The sequence below is a fragment of the Salmo salar genome, chromosome ssa20 (genome assembly GCF_905237065.1).
Source record: "Salmo salar chromosome ssa20, Ssal_v3.1, whole genome shotgun sequence".
Taxonomy (NCBI): Eukaryota; Metazoa; Chordata; class Actinopteri; order Salmoniformes; family Salmonidae; genus Salmo; species Salmo salar.
This window is the reverse complement of record NC_059461.1, coordinates 6,298,206-6,313,174: the sequence shown is the minus strand read 5'-3', so window position 1 is coordinate 6,313,174 and position 14,969 is coordinate 6,298,206. Positions and strand designations below refer to the sequence as shown.

The 14,969-nt window shown below is 41.8% G+C and overlaps 1 long non-coding RNA gene across 1 annotated transcript; it reads right to left on the bottom strand.

The window, feature by feature from the left end:
• Nucleotides 1-3,180: 3,180 nt before the first annotated feature.
• Nucleotides 3,181-14,673, bottom strand: LOC106580196 (uncharacterized). Its single transcript, XR_001322836.2, has 2 exons — nucleotides 14,415-14,673; nucleotides 3,181-4,036 (listed from the first exon to the last, which is right to left on the bottom strand). It is a non-coding gene; the product is annotated as an uncharacterized lncRNA (long non-coding RNA).
• Nucleotides 14,674-14,969: the final 296 nt, after the last annotated feature.

The following is a 14,969-nucleotide window of genomic DNA, read 5'->3' as shown; positions in this document are numbered from 1 at the left end:
CCACATGTACTTCCTGTATTAATTTGTTGTTAATTCAAAAAAAGATAAGGTATTTTACGCATCAGCTAACCACATCATATTGTAATGAAACAGGCAGAGAGCAGGTCTCGAACCCTCGACCTTCTAGCCCGAAGTCCAGTGCGCTATCGACTGTACCCCAAAAACAGGCTCAAGCGGCAGAGTCGATATCCGCGTTATAAACCCAGGGTCGTTACAATATGTTATAGCATTCATTCAGTAAATTACCCAGTCGATAATGTGCTATGCAACCTATGGGCGCATTCCTCTGCCCAGGCGTTGCTGATGCATGCAAGATCGTACAATGCCTGTATAGGTATTTTACTTATCAGCTAACCACATATGTTACAGCAATCTGTCAGTCGATGACGTGGCACTCAACCATTGGTTGATGCATGCAATGTCTTTATTTTATTTAACCTTTATTTATTTTAATTAACCTTTATTTAACTAGGCAAGAACAAATATTTTATTTACAATGACGGCCTACCTAAAGGCAAAAGGCCTCCTGCGGGGACGGGGCCTGGGATTTAAAAAATGAATACAATATAAATATAGGACAAAACACACATCACAACAAGAGAGACAACACTACATAAAGAGAGACCTAAGACAACATAACAAGGCAGCAACACATGACAACATAGCATGGTAGCAACACAACATGACAACGACAACAACAAAACATGGTAGCAGCACCAAAACATGGCACAAACAAAAAAGTCAACAGCACAAAGGTCAAGTAGGTAGAGACAACAATACATCATACAAAGCAGCCACAACTGTCAGTAAGAGTGTCCATGATTGAGTTTTTGACCTAGGTCTGGGCGATACGGCCAAAATATCATATCACGTTTTTGACGGTATTTTATGTTTTTGAATAATAAAAGTTCTAAATTAGCCTAGGGTGGCAACAAATACATTATTAGTGATTTCAATGGGGCTTTATACATTCTGATTGAAGAGAATAAAACATAACTTAAACCAAAAATAATTTCCTGCATTTTCATCAATTTCTGCATTTACTACACTTTTGTTATCATCTCCAAATTGTGCCACGTAGAGCTGAATGGTAAATATGGGCAAACAATCTAGGCCTAGTTTATTGGTGAACTGTATGAATAATGGAAATAGAAAGATTATTATAATTCAATAGCTGGAATATAGTGGGCAGCACTTTGAATATATTGTTGTTTGAAATGACAACAAATTAATAAGCCAGGGAGGAATTATGGATTCAGTGGTTCAGCCTAATAGTTCGGTTCTAGGCAGTCTTGTATCTATTCCAATTCAAGCCAACCCCATGGTATTTTCTAATAGAAAGCCTGCTGAGCATGGCATGTTCTTATAAGAGACTCTGATCTGAAATCCCACAGCTGCAGCTTTGGGGAAAATAATTTTTATTCTATCTGGCTTCTGTACCAACATGGACATTCTGGTTATAACTGAATCTTGGTTAAAGGAGTCTATGCCGGACTCTGGTGTGTTTCTGACTGATTATAATGTTTTTAGTCTGACAAAGTTGGCAGAGGAGAAGTAGTCGCCATATACATAAAGAGCCATTTAAATGTTTCTGTATCCATTACCACCTCTGAGCTAAATCTAACTCAGCTGATAACTAAACCAACTCGCTCCAACTTTAAACACCCTAACAAATCTACTCTTTTAGATATTATTCTAACAAATGCCCCTCATAATTGTACAGCCAATGGGATATTTGCTAATGAGTTCAGTGACCATTGTCCCGTTTCCTGCATAAGAGGTGTTTAGATACTGCATAAGCGAGATTTGGGTATTACAAATAGACATTTTTTTATTTTAATGAGCAATATTTTGTGTCTGAGCTGGGGATGAGTGACTGGTGGATTGTGCCAACCATCACTGACTCCGATCAGGCCCTTAATTGTTTCCCAATTTAATTCTGTTGCAGATAAACATGTGCTGTACAAAAAGATAAGGGTAAAAAACAGATCTAATCCTTGGTTCACGCATGAATTGTCTTAAATTACAGGAAATAAATGTAGCGTGGGTAAAGACTGACTGATTCTACGTCTAATTGCCAGTCCTTCAGACAATGAGAAATAGATGTCTATCTCTGGTTAGAAAAAGCAAAATCAACATATTTATTGAATTGTGTATCTGAGAGTGGTGGTAATCCAGCTAACTTCTGCACAGTGGTCAAATCTTTTAAACAAAACTGCACCCCCTCGTTGCTGCTTTTAATAACCATTTGGCTTCAGCTGGCCAAAAATGTGTGGTGCTTTTAATAACCAAATCCAATATCCAAACAATTGTTCTGTATTCAAATGAATCACCCTTACCTTGATTAATTTGTCTGTGTTGTTATCCTCCGACATGATGTTCTACTATGGTCGAAATTTGTGGTGCTTTTAATTACCATTTTGCTTCAACTGGCCACACATTTGTGGCGCTTAGCGATCAAAACCGCAATATATCATAGGTAAATTGTGACTGACTGATCTACAAATAATAATGAATGGGAAGAATGGGAGAAACTCCCCAAATGTGACCCGTTTCAGGAAACTAGGCGTATGTTGCAAGTAACGACTTCACAGGAGAGCCATTTGAACGTAAACCATTTTTTTTAAATCAAAATGCGTTTTTTGGCAAAAATGCCTTCTTGAACATGTGAACTTTCATGCCATCTGTAAATGCGAATAAAGTTGTTAAATTATGAGCCTAGTCGGTATAGCAAAAGAAAAGGCAGGAACCTTCCCACTAGCCATGATTGGCTGAGATAATGAGTGGGGTGGACCTGCCGAGAGATGAGTTTCAGATTGGTCTGCGGTGTTGCATCTTGAGTCTATAAAATAAGCTGCTTGTTATGCATAGATAATCCTTTATACAATTTTTTTTTCATAAGATATAACATTAGCCATGGAGAACTGCAAATATGTTGCTATTGCTCTCAATAACATTGCTGTCCTGATTTTATCAGGCGCTATTGACAAAGGTCTGTGGGAAAAAGTTGTGATGGACTACTTTCTGGAGGACGATAGTGCCAAATTGACTCTGAAAATGAATCAGACGATGAGGAAATCCCTGATTTATGTACAAACATATTTGGTTAACTTTAGCTAATGTTAACGTGACGTGTTAGTAGTTGATGTTATTATTCAATAACACAGACCCCAAAGCAAATCAGGGGGAGGAAAATAGGTTTATTCAAAATGAACAAATCATGCGGGGCGGTAGATGGTAGATGTTCATGCTCCCCTGTCCTTGGTGATTCTCTCCTCAGTGATGCTCTCTACAGAACAAAGGGACAGGATGTAGTTTTATAACCCAGCACTAGCCTGTGGTTGACAATTAAAATTCCTTGTCTCTAACCCATTGATATTACAGAAAAACAACTATTTCTGTTGATCGTTAGTACTCTATTGACTTTTTGTCCTCTTGACCTCTCGTACTCTGCTTTGTGTATTTATCTTGGAAATATTCTTACACTCCCCCTAGACCATTTTAAAAATAAATATTCTTCAAAATGTATTTTTAGAAAACAATAAAAAAACATGTAAAAATAGACAGTATATAAAACGTTGGCAGTAAGCATAGAATCATTCACATTAAACACCTTGCATTTCTATAAAACACTTGATGTTACAATAAGAAATAGATTTCAAACAAAGTTATAGAAAATAAGTATTAACAGGTTTAATGATGATGTCCCTTACGATTCCTACCACATCTTGTATTAGGTAGGAAACTCACACAAAAAAAATGATTGTCTACAAGACAATAATATTCAATTGTCCTATTGGCAAGGTAATCATTCACCAAGTCCTTTAAAAGTGAACAGCTCTTACACACTGGTATCAGTCCCACATAGATAACTATTAGAAATTATGTTCTGACAGTCTGCCGGTAGTGAGTAATTATTCTTCTGTTCCACTGATTGATAAGGACTTCTAATGAACACTTCACCGGTGATCTTGTATCATTTCAAGTACAGTCCATGGATCAAGGGATATTGCTTCAGACTGTAGATTCTCATAACCTGTAATGAAGGAAACAAAAAGGTGAAAGTAACATGTCCTGCTTTGAAGAGAAATTGATATTTCCCTAAGTACGCATGTCCCGATACTTCAGGATATTTCACCTAGATATTCCTAATATGATGACTGTGGTGTACAACATTGACGCTTATCATGTTCTGATCATCTTACTATGCTTCTTCACCCGAGATTGGCCCCTGATTGCTAATCAATCAGTTCTTTCCAACGGCTGACTAAATAAACCCATCAGAGACCTCCAGCCTACACTTCTCTACTTTAAAATGGTTCTTCATATCACTAGACAGTGAATTAAAATATTTTTCATACTCACATCCAGAGGAGCTGTCCCACCCTTTTCCAGAGTGGTTTTCTCACTTAACAATGGCATTATTTTAACTTCGAATCAAATTGTATTTGTCACATACACATGGTTAGCAGATGTTAATGCGAGTGTAGCGAAATGCTTGTGCTTCTAGTTCCGACCATGCAGTAATATCTAACAAGTAATCTAACCTAACAATTTCACAACAAGTACCTTATACACACACAAGTGTAAAGAAATGAATAAGAATATGTACATAAAAATATAAGTGAGTGATGGCCGAACGGCATAGGCAAGTTGCAGTACTGTCCCGTCATTGTGGATAGGGGGCTGCTCCCTCTGCTGTTTCCTGAAGTCCACGATCATCTCCTTTGTTTTGTTGACATTGAGTGTGAGGTTATTTTCCTGACACCGCACTCCGAGGGCCCTCACCTTCCTCCCTGTAGGCCGTCTCGTCATTGTTGGTAATCAAGCCTACCACTGTAGTGTCGTCTGCAAACTTGATGATTGAGTTGGAGGCGTGCATGGCCACGCAGTCGTGGGTGAACATGGAGTACAGGAGAGGGCTGAGAACGCACCCTTGTGGGGCCCCAGTGTTGAGGATCAGCGGGGTGGAGATGTTGTTACCTACCCTCACCACGTGGGGGCGGCCCGTCAGGAAGTCCAGGACCCAGTTGCGCAGGGCGGGGTCGAGACCCAGGGTGTCGAGCTTAATGGCGAGTTTGGAGGGTACTATGGTGTTAAATGCTGAGCTGTAATCGATGAACAGCATTCTTACATAGGTATTCCTCTTGTCCAGAGGGGTTAGGGCAGTGTGCAGTGTGATTACGTCGTCTGTGGACCTATTGGGGCGGTAAGCAAATTGGAGTGGGTCTAGGGTGTCAGGTAGGGTGATATGGTCCTTCACTAGTCTCTCAAAGCACTTCATGTTGACGGAAGTGAGTGCTATGGGGCGGTAGTCATTTAGCTCAGTTACCTTAGCTTTCGTTGGGAACAGGAACAATGGTGGCCCTCTTGAAGCATGTGGGAATAGCAAACTGGGGTAAGGTATGATTGAATATGTCCGTAAACACACCAGCCAGCTGGTCTGCGCATGCTCTGAGGACGCGGCCGGGGATGCCGTCTGGGCCTTCAGCCTTGCGAGGGTTAACACGTTTAAATGTTTTACTCACGTTGGCTGCAGTGAAGGAGAGCCCGCAGGTTTTCGTAGCGAGCCATGTCAGTGGCACTGTATTGTCCTCAAAGCGAGCAAAGAAGTTGTTTAGTCTGTCTGGGAGCAAGACATCGTGGTCCCCGACGGGGCTGGTTTTTCTTTTGTAGTCCGTGATTGACTGTTGACCCTGCCACATACCTCTCGTGTCTGAGCCGTTGAATTGCGACTTCACTTTGTCTCTATACTGATGCTTAGCTTGTTTGATTGCCTTGCGGGGGGAATAGCTACACTGTTTGTATTCGGTCATGTTTCCGGTCACCTTGCCCTAATTAAAAGAAGTGGTTCGCACTTTCAGTTTTGCGCGAATGCTGCCATCAATCCACGGTTTCTGGTTGGGGAATGTTTTAATAGTTGCTGTGGGTACAACATCACCGATGCACTTGCTAATAAACTCGCTCACCAAATCAGCGTATTCATCAATGTTGTTGTTCGACGTTATGCGGAACATATCCCAGTCCACATGATCGAAGCAATCTTGAAGCGTAGAATCCGATTGGTCGGACCAGCGTTGAACAGACCTGAGCGCGGGTGCTTCCTGTTTGAGTTTCTGTCTATAGGCTGGGAGCAACAAAATGGAGTCGTGGTCAGCTTTTCCAAAAGGAGGGCGCGGGAGGGCCTTATATGCATTGCGGAAGTTAGAATAACAATGATCCAGGGTTTTGCCGGCCCGGGTTGCGCAATCGATATGCTGATAAAATTTAGGGAGCCTTGTTTTCAGATTAGCCTTGTTAAAATCCCCAGCTACAATAAATGCAGCCTCAGGATATGTGGTTTCCAGTTTACATAGAGTTGAATGAAGTTCTTTCAGGGCCGTCGATGTGTCTGCTTGGGGCGGAATATACGCAACTGTGATTATGATCGAAGAGAATTATCTTGGTAGATAAAGCGGTCGGCATTTGATTGTGAGGAATTCTAAGTCAGGTGAACAAAAGGACTTGAGTTCCTGTATGTTGTTATGATCACACCACGTCTCGTTAATCGTAAGGCATACACCCCCGCCCTTCTTCTTATCAGAGAGCTGCCCATTTCTGTCGGCACGACGCGTGAAGAAACCAGGTGGCTGTACTGACTCCGATAGCGTGTCTCGAGTGAGCCATGTTTCCGTGAAACAAAGAACGTTACAGTCTCTGATGTCTCTCTGGTATGCAACCCTTGCTCGGATCTCGTCCACCTTGTTGTCAAGAGACTGGACATTGGCGAGTAGTATGCTCGGGAGCGGTGTGCGATGTGCCCGTCTACGGAGCCTGACCAGAAGACCGCTCCATCTGCCCCTTCTACGGCGCCGTTGTTTTGGGTCGCCGGCTGGGTTCCGAACCATTGTCCTGGGTGGTGGACCAAACAGAGGATCTGCTTCGGGAAAGTCGTATTCCTGGTAGTAATGTTGGTGAGTTGCTCTTATATCCAATAGTTCCTCCCGACTATATGTAATAAAACCTAAGATTTCCTGGGGTATCAATGTAAGAAATAACACCTAAAAAAAAAAAATACCTAGGAACGAGAAGCATGGCGGCCATCTCTGTCAGCGCCGGAAGTCCAGTTGTTATATATATATATATATATATATATGTTTCTGTATTTATTTAACCCCAATATATATATGTGGGTGTATATACAGTTGAAGTCAGAAGTTTACATACACCTTAGCCAAATACATTTAAACTCAGTTTTTCACAATTCCTGACATTTAGTCCAAGTAATATTTCCCTGTCTTAGGTCAGTTAGGATCACCACTATTTTAAGGATGTGAAATGTCAGAATAATAGTAGAGAGAATGATTTATTTCAGCTTTTATTTCTTTCATCACATTCCCAGTGGGTCAGAAGTTTACATACACTCAATTAGTGTTTGGTAGCATTGCCTTAAAATTGTTAACTTGGGTCAAACGTGTCGGGTTGCCTTCCACAAACTTCCCACAATAAGTTGAGTGAATTTTGGCCCATTCCTCGTTGTGAATTTTGGCCCATTCCTCGTGACAGAGCTGGTGTAACTGAGTCAGGTTTGTAGGCTTCCTTGCTCGCACACACTTTTTCAGTTCTGCTCACACATTTTCTATAGGATTGAGGTCAGGGCTTTGTGATGGCCACTCCAATACCTTGACTTTGTTGTCCTTAAGCCATTTTGTCACAACTTTGGAAGTATGCTTGGGGTCATGGTTCATTTGGAAGAGCCATTTGCGACCAAGCTTTAACTTCCTGACTGATGTCTTGAGATGTTGCTTCAATATCCACATAATATATATATATATATATATATATATATATATATATATATATATATATATATATATATATATATCCACATAATGTTCCTACCTCTTGATGCCATCTATTTTGTGAAGTGCACCAGTCCCTTCTGCAGCAATGCACCCCCACAACGCGATGCTGCCTCCCCCTTTTTCCTCCAAACATAACGATGGTCATTATGGCCTAACAGTTCTATTTTTGTTTCATCAGACCAGAGGACATTTCTCCAAAAAGTATGATCTTTGTCTCCATGTGCAGTTGCAAACCGTAGTCTGGCTTTTTTTATTGCCGGTTTTGGAGCAGTGGCTTCTTCCTTGCTGAGCAGCCTTTCAGGTTGTGGATATAGATACTTTTGTACTGGTTTCCTCCAGCATCTTCACAAGGTACTTTGCTGTTGTTCTGGGATTGATTTGCACTTTTCACACCAAAGTACGTTCATCTCTAGGAGACAGAACGCGTCTCCTTCCTGAGAGGTATGATGGCTGCGTGGTCCCATGGTGTTTATACTTGCGTACTATTATTTGTACAGATGAACGTGGTACCTTCAGGCATTTCGAAATTGCTCCAATGGATGAACCAGACTTGTGGAGGTCTACAATTTTTTTTCTGAGGTCTTGGCTGATTTCTTTAGATTTTCCCATGATGTCAAGCAAAGAGGCACCGAGTTTGAAGGTAGGCCCTGAAATACATCTGCAGGTACACCTCCAATTGACTCAAATGATGTCAATTGGCCTATCAGAAGCTTCTAAAGCCATGACATCATTTTCTGGAATTTTCCACGCTGTTTAAAGGCACAAGTAAACTCAGTGTATGTAAACTTCTGACCCACTGGAATTGTGATGCTGTGAATTATAAGTGAAATAATCTGTCTGTAAACAAAAAAAATTACTTGTGTCATGCACAAAGTAGATGTCCTCACTGACTAGCCGAACCTATAGTTCGTTTACAAGAAATTTGTGGAGTGGTTGAATAACGAGTTTTAATGATACCAACCTAAGTGTATGTAAACTTCCGACTTCAACTGTGTGTATGTGATATATATATGTGTCCTAGAAGAGGTTTGAGTCCTCAAAACGTTTTTTTTATATATATATATATATATATAATATATATATATACACAGTGCCTTGCGAAAGTATTCGGCCCCCTTGAACTTTTTGACCTTTTGCCACATTTCAGGCTTCAAACATAAAGATATAAAACTGTAATTTTTTGTGAAGAATCAACAACAAGTGGGACACAATTATGAAGTGGAACGAAATTTATTGGATATTTCAAACTTTTTTAACAAATAAAAAACGGAAAAATTGGGCGTGCAAAATTATTCAGCCCCTTTACTTTCAGTGCAGCAAACTCTCTCCAGAAGTTCAGTGAGGATCTCTGAATGATCCAATGTTGACCTAAATGACTAATGATGATAAATAGAATCCACCTGTGTGTAATCAAGTCTCCGTATAAATGCATCTGCTCTGTGATAGTCTCAGAGGTCCGTTTAAAGCGCAGAGAGCATCATGAAGAACAAGGAACACACCAGGCAGGTCCGAGATACTGTTGTGGAGAAGTTTAAAGCCGGATTTGGATACAAAAAGATTTCCCAAGCTGTAAACATCCCAAGGAGCACTGTGCAAGCGATAATATTGAAATAGAAGGAGTATCAGACCACTGCAAATCTACGAAGACCCGGCCGTCCCTCTAAACGTTCAGCTCATACAAGGAGAAGACTGATCAGAGATGCAGCCAAGAGGCCCATGATCACTCTGGATGAACTGCAGAGATCTACAGCTGAGGTGGGAGACTCTGTCCATAGGACAACAATCAGTCGTATACTGCACAAATCTGGCCTTTATGGAAGAGTGGCAAGAAGAAAGCCATTTCTTAAAGATATCCATAAAAAGTGTTGTTTAAAGTTTGCCACTTGCCACCTGGGAGACACACCAAACATGTGGAAGAAGGTGCTCTGGTCAGATGAAACCAAAATCGAACTTTTTGGCAACAATGCAAAACGTTATGTTTGGCGTAAAAGCAACACAGGCCATCACCCTGAACACACCATCCCCACTGTCAAACATGGTGGTGGCAGCATCATGGTTTGGGCCTGCTTTTCTTCAGCAGGGGCAGGGAAGATGGTTAAAATTGATGGGAAGATGGATGGAGCCAAATGCAGGACCATTCTGGAAGAAAACCTGATGGAGTCTGCAAAAGACCTGAGACTGGGACGGAGATTTGTCTTCCAACAAGACAATGATCCAAAACATAAAGCAAAATCTACAATGGAATGGTTCACAAATAAACATATCCAGGTGTTAGAATGGCCAAGTCAAAGTCCAGACCTGAATCCAATCGAGAATCTGTGGAAAGAACTGAAAACTGCTGTTCACAAACGCTCTCCATCCAACCTCACTGAGCTCGAGCTGTTTTACAAGGAGGAATGGGCAAGAATGTCAGTCTCTCGATGTGCAAAACTGATAGAGACATACCCCAAGCGACTTACAGCTGTAATCGCAGCAAAAGGTGGCGCTACAAAGTATTAACTTAAGGGGGCTGAATAATTTTGCACGGCCAATTTTTCAGTTTTTTATTTGTTAAAAAAGTTTGAAATATCCAATAAATTTCGTTCCACTTCATGATTGTGTCCCACTTGTTGTTGATTCTTCACAAAAAAATACAGTTTTATATCTTTATGTTTGAAGCCTGAAATGTGGCAAAAGGTCGAAAAGTTCAAGGGGGCCGAATACTTTCGCAAGGCACTGTATATATATAGACACTGCTCAAAAAAATAAAGGGAACACTTAAACAACACATCCTAGATCTGAATGAAATAAATAATCTTATTAAATACTTTTTTCTTTACATAGTTGAATGTGCTGACAACAAAATCACACAAAAATAATCAATGGAAATCCAATTTATCAACCCATGGAGGTCTGGATTTGGAGTCACACTCAAAATTAAAGTGGAAAACCACACTACAGGCTGATCCAACGTTGATGTAATGTCCTTAAAACAAGTCAAAATGAGGCTCAGTAGTGTGTGTGGCCTCCTCGTGCCTGTATGACCTCCCTACAACGCCTGGGCATGCTCCTGATGAGGTGGCGGATGGTCTCCTGAGGGATCTCCTCCCAGACCTGGACTAAAGCATCCGCCAACTCCTGGACAGTCTGTGGTGCAACGTGGCGTTGGTGGATGGAGCGAGACATGATGTCCCAGATGTGCTCAATTGGATTCAGGTCTGGGGAACGGGCGGGCCAGTCCATAGCATCAATGCCTTCCTCTTGCAGGAACTGCTGACACACTCCAGCCACATGAGGTCCAGCATTGTCTTGCATTAGGAGGAACCCAGGGCCAACCGCACCAGCATACGGTCTCACAAGGGGTCTGAGGATCTCATCTCGGTACCTAATGGCAGTCAGGCTACCTCTGGCGAGCACATGGAGGGCTGTGCGGCCCCCCCAAAGAAATGCCACCCCACACCATGACTGACCCACCGCCAAACGGGTCATGCTGGAGGATGTTGCAGGCAGCAGAACGTTCTCCACGGCGTCTCCAGACTCTGTCACGTCTGTCACGTGCTCAGTGTGAACCTGCTTTCATCTGTGAAGAGCACAGGGCGCCAGTGGTTAATTTGCCAATCTTGGTGTTCTCTGGCAAATGCCAAACGTCCTGCACGGTGTTGGGCTGTTAGCACAACCCCCACCTGTGGACATCGGGCCCTCATACCACCCTCATGGAGTCTGTTTCTGACCATTTGAGCAGACACATGCACATTTGTGGCCTGCTGGAGGTCATTTTGCAGGGCTCTGGCAGTGCTTCTCCTGCTCCTCCTTACACAAAGGTGGAGGTAGCGGTCCTGCTGCTGGGTTGTTGTCCTCCTACGGCCTCCTCCACGTCTCCTGATGTACTGGCCTGTCTCCTGGTAGCGCCTCCATGCTCTGGACACTACGCTGACAGACACAGCAAACCTTCTTGCCACAGCTCGCATTGATGTGCCATCCTGGATGAGCTGCACTACCTGAGCCACTTGTGTGGGTTGTAGACTCCGTCTCATGCTACCACTAGAGTGAAAGCACCGCCAGCATTCAAAAGTGACCAAAACATCAGCCAGGAAACATAGGAACTGAGAAGTGGTCTGTGGTCCCCACCTGCAGAACCACTCCTTTATTGGGGGTGTCTTGCTAATTGCCTATAATTTCCACCTGTTGTCTATTCCATTTGCACAACAGCATGTGAAATTTGTCAATCAGTGTTGCTTCCTAAGTGGACAGTTTGATTTCACAGAAGTGTGATTGACTTGGAGTTACATTGTGTTGTTTAAGGTGTTCCCTTTATGTTTTGAGCAGTGTATATATATATATATATATATATATACCCTTTGAGGACTCAAACCTCTTCTTAGACACAAATTGTCTCTGTTTGCCCTGGCTACCCATAAAAACGTATGATGTTCACTTCAAAAAGCTTTTCGATGGCTTACATTAACCACATGTGTAAAAATGTTTACTCAACTAACAACTCACTTCTATGCAACAAGAAGGTTTAACAAAAAGAAAGGACTCTAACCTGTTAATAGAGAACAAAGGACTTGAACCTTTATAAATCAAAGGTTACACCAGTCATACAAGGAAGCTTATGCCTCCCATCAAAAAGAGAGCTGGCCCAAGCAAGCACAGGTTACACCTGAAGCATGAGGACTTGCAGTGAGTGGTGAACTTCAACAACAACTACGCAGAGGATAATGTAATAGTATTACCAGGACACCACACAGGACACAAACACTGGCTGAAAGCTGCTGCTATCCCATGTGACAAAAGCAGCAGTGTGGCATCTCTACAAGGAATCGATGACAGCACTTGGTATGTAAAGCAGAAACAACACGTTTTCATTATTTAATTGACTTCCAACATGATTGACACTACTTTTATTGATTTCACATTATTTCTTCCCCCGACTGGTGCTTCGGCCTCTTCAAGCAGTGCTTCAGAAAGATCAGAGTAAACACTTTGTCTGAGATTGTTGGTGTTGTGAAAAGCTATGGCTGGCAACACCTGACGCCGTACTTCAGGCCGCTGCAACAGATCAAGCAGTACCAGCACTTCAGGTGAATATAATTTTCATTGTATGAGGTTATTGTTTTTATCTATTTCCTGTTTTACAGCTTTGATGCGCTGGAGCCTGGTGTTGTTGGGACCAGGTTTCAGCTGCTGCGCAACGCTGACATCCTTCCTGCCATGGATGGTCTGCATGTACAATCACCACCTGGACTGGACACAGCTAGACAAACTATATTTTTGAGAAGATCAGGGAGTTTTGCGACGAAGAGGCTATGGACATCACATGTCCTGCACCAAAGTCAAGGGCAGGACAGAAACAGGCTCTCCGAAGATAGATTCCCTTGTTCATGCGTAGTTCGGACAGACCAGCCATCAGCAATATCTGCAGTGCCTCTATTCAAATGACTCTCTCCTAACACACACGCCATACGTTGCTGCTACCATTTTTTTTTTTTATCCTGCTGCTCAGCCACTTTACCCCTGATTGTATGCATATAACTACCTCAGCTATCATTATTGATATTGTTCTTGTACATACTGTATATTATTTTATTTATAGTGACACTATCTATGTCTGATATTGCTACTATGCAAGTAACCATTTGGCTGTACCGTTTACACCTTCTGTAGAGACCCTTCCACTTAGCAAGACTTAGAAAATATTGATATACATAAAATTAATATTGATATGTAACATGATTTTGTGACATACCAGAAAAATATAATCTGACCGTATCAAGTGTCCACCATATATATATATGGAGCATGCAGCTGTTTATGTACTGTACATGTGCATCTCACTCAGGTTTCAACTCAGTTTGCATGGCCTTAATTTATGTATGGAATACTATGTGATAAGTGTGTGTGTAACAGTATATGAAGTATGCTAATGTACTGTGGTGTAAAGTACTTCAGTAAAAATACTTATTTTTTTGTTGTATCTGTACGTTACTTTACTATTTACATTTTTGGCAACTTTTACTTCACTATATTCCTAAAGAAAATAATGTACTTTTTACTCCATACATTTTCCCTGGCACTCAAAAGTACTCATTACTCAAGTAGTATTTTACTGGGTAACATACCTTAATAGAAAATTACTCAAGTAAAAGTATCTTTACTTTTACTGAAGTATGACAATGTAGTACATTTTTCACCACTGGATGTGGCTAGGGGTTATAGCATTTCTTTCACATGACCCATCAATTTAGACTGGGTAAGTATCATCTAATATTAATAAAATATTTTTGTCTGGACACTTTGTTTACCTGGAATTTTTCCTTATTGTAAGCTATTACTTTTACCACTTTTAGTCTTCATCTTTACTACACTACTCACTGTTTAGCACATGACCTCACATGTGAATCCATAAAGAGATGGGTGGGGCTGGCTTAAGAGGGTGTGAACAATGCTGAATGCATTCAAAGGCCCTTTTCTCAAAAGTGAGTTTACATGTGATAAACCTCTTCAAGATTAGGAGAGTTTGTCACAAATTACCAAAATCAAATGACCAAAATCACTCCAGAAGGAGAGTTCTTTCAAACAGGACAGTACCTGCGTGTTTGTTTCTCCGTCCTGGTCCACGCAGGCCGCAGGCGAGGTCAAGGATAGCAAGGTTCGGTACACGAATCGGGTTCTCGGTAGGTCCAGGTCCAAACGCCAACAGGTAAGTCCAAACAGTCCAGCTCATACACGGTAAATCCAGTCGAAATATATTGTCTCTTTCTCTATGGTTCGCAGATCCTTCCAGCCCCTTCTCTCTCTTCCTGGTTTGTCTTGACCCCTTATTTGTGGGTCGGCCCCACCTTCTGAGCGTTCCCCTTGCTTCTGGGAATTGTAGTTTTGGCGGTCGGTCATTTTGTGATCTGTAGTTCTGATTGGTGTGGCCATTTTAGTGAGAGGGTAGAGCCCGTTTATTAGTTCTGCTCTCACATATCTGCCATTTATCACTCGACCCTCTTCTTTGCCACACATCTCCCCCCTAGATCCGACCCCCTAGGTCAGGCTACCGCAGCAAAATATGCGTGCATGCGGGATAACCCATCCACATTTCCCATTTCCTTTCCTGCTCTGTGTTTTAAGTCCAATTGAAACGGTTGGAGCCTCAAA